The following is a 2864-nucleotide window of genomic DNA, read 5'->3' on the forward strand; positions in this document are numbered from 1 at the left end:
GCGACTTGGGCTTCCCACTGCCTGAGAGCCAGATGCACTGCCACTAACTCTTTCTCGTTGATGTGCCAGGACACCTGTTCCCCACTCCAGGTGCCTGACACTTCTCTCGGGCCCAACGTCGCCCCCCATCCCGTCTCTGATGCGTCTGTAAACAACACTAGGGAGGGGTTCGGTAACTGCAGCGATAGGTTTTTCTTTATCTCTCTGGACAGAGGAAAAGATTCCCACAGATCCTGATTCTTCTGGTCCCAATTCTCCTTCAAGAAGAATTGAAGAGGTCTTAAGTGAAGCCTCCCTAGAGAAACGAACTGTTCCAATGAGGAGAGGGTCCCCAGAAGACTCATCCATTCCCTCGCGGAACATTGTTCTTTCTCTAGGAAGGTCTTCACTTTTAGAATGCACCGTTCCTGTCTTTCTATGGACGGAAACACTTGAAAACCCCGAGAATCCATCAGAATCCCCAGATAGACAATGCTTTGCTGGGGGTCCATCTGGGATTTCCCGAGGTTCACTAACAGTCCCAGAGACTGAGTCAAGTCCAACGTTGATCTTAGGTCCTCCAGACACTGATCCCTGGATTGCGAGCGAATCAACCAATCGTCGAGATACAGCGATATCCTTATTCTTTTTAAATGCAGCCAATGTGCTACATTTTTCATCAATCCCGTGAAAACTTGGGGAGCTGTGGAAAGACCGAAACAAAGGGCGCGAAACTGAAATACTTGGCCCTGTATCATAAATCTTAGATACCTTCTGGACGAGGGATGGATGGGTACATGAAAGTAGGCATCTTGAAGATCCAATGACACCATCCAATCCCCTTTTCTTAGCGCTGAAAGAACTGACGACGTCGTCTCCATCGTGAACGTTGTTTTGATCACAAAGTGATTCAGAGCGCTTACGTCCAGCACTGGTCTCCACTCCCCAGAGGCTTTTGGTACCAGAAAGAGGCGATTGTAAAATCCTGGTGAATGAATTGGCTAATACCTTTTCTATAGCCTTCTTTTCTAGCATCTGTTGCACCAGATGTAATAGTGCTTGGTTTTTTAAAGGATCTCTGTATCTTGCCGCTAACTCCTTGGAGTGGATGTTAAGGGCGGTTTTTCCCTGAAGGGGATCAGGTATCCTCTCTCGAGGATCGAGAGGGACCAGTTGTCCGCCCCTCTCTGAGCCCAGACTTTCGCGAACCTCAAAAGTCTGGCTCCTACTGGAGTCTGGAGGACTCCTGTCTCACTGCGGCTTCGAGAATGGCCTTCGAGAAGATCGTCCTCTCTTGAACGGCCTTCTACTCTTAGTTGCGGGTCTTGAGGTTGTTCTTCCTCGAAAGGGCTGTTGGAAAGACACCTTATTCGCTGTTCCCTCTCTCTTAGCCATCGGCACAGCCGTTTAAGCCTCTTGGCGGACTGAGCAAGAAGATCCTGCGTAGCTTTCTCCGACAGTGATCTGGAAATGTCCCTCACTGTCTCCTGAGGAAAAAGGTATTCCGAGAGTGGAGAAAAAAGCAAAGAGGATCTCTGTAATGGCGAAACAGACTTGGAGAGAAACGAGCTATAAACTGATCTCTTTTTGAGCAGCATCCTGCTCCAAAGAGAGATACTACTTCTGTGGATCCATCCATGACTGCCTTGTCCAAGCATGAAAGGACACTTGATAACACCTCCATAGTCACGAAACTCCGGATCTTGCGCTCTTTTTGCTAGAGCTCCTAAGGCCCAATCCATGAAGTTGAAGACTTCAAGTGTGCGAAATAGACCCTTGAGTAAATGGTCCATCTCGCACATTCCCCAAGACGCTTTAGCCGACAGTAGAGAGCGTCTTCTAGAAGATTCTACTAGAGCAGAAAAATCCGCGTTTGCGGAAGCCGGAAGGCCTAACCCCATGGGTTCCTTCGTGTCGTACCAGACACCCGGCTTACCTGTCAATCTAGGCGGAGGACACAAAAAACACCGTCTTACCTGCCTCCTTCTTAACCAGGAGCCAGTTCTCCAGATTCTTGATGGCCTTCCTCATAGATAGAGTTGGCCGCATCTTGACAAAAGAGGGGGATTTTGCCAACTTAGTACTTGATAGCAGAGATCCCGGAGAAGGAGGATCAGCTGAACACAGCGAGTCCCCAAACTCCTGAAGAAGTAATGCAGAAAGTCTCTTATAATCAGAGACTCCTACTTCTTTCGTCTCTTCCTCCTCCGAGACTTCCTCCAAAGTTACATTCGGAGAGGGAGACTTCTTCGGTGAAGAAGTCCTGGCAGGTATGCGACTCTTATCCTTCAAGAGCTCGTCCGAAGGAGCCGCCAGTTCAATACCCGAGATATGTTTCCTCGGTAAAGAACAAAACTCCGCTTTACTTCTCTCCCTAGGTTCTTGATACCTACTAGGGGAGGATCTAGAGCCTGAGTTATTAGGCTCTTGGCGCCTATCCGGAGAAACACTCGTTTCTATTCTCGAGCGCCTACTATGAGTAGGGCGCGAATCCAAAGTCAGGATCCTTTCAGGCTCTTGGCGCCTGTGAGGAGAGGCGCTTGCGCCTACTCTTCTGTGACTCTTAGGAGTAGGGAGCGCGCCTGAAAAAAAAAAAAGGCTCCTTTCAGGCTCCTGAATCTTACGAGGAGAGGCGTCAGAGCCTACTCCTTGATCTACCCAGGGGGGGATTTAGGGGGCCCAAACCCCCACAATTCCCTGGAAAGGCTCTTTTTAGGCTCTTGCTGCCTTTGAGGCGAAGCGCTTGCGCCTACTCTTGATCGTCTTACAGGAGTAGGGCGCAGATCCTCGATTAGGCTCCTTTCAGGCTCTCGACGCCTGCTAGGAGAACGGTAAGCGTCCGCTCTAGATACTCTTCCAGGAGTAGGGCGCGAACCCCTGTTTAG

Source organism: Macrobrachium nipponense, chromosome 12 (genome assembly GCF_015104395.2).
Source record: "Macrobrachium nipponense isolate FS-2020 chromosome 12, ASM1510439v2, whole genome shotgun sequence".
Taxonomy (NCBI): Eukaryota; Metazoa; Arthropoda; class Malacostraca; order Decapoda; family Palaemonidae; genus Macrobrachium; species Macrobrachium nipponense.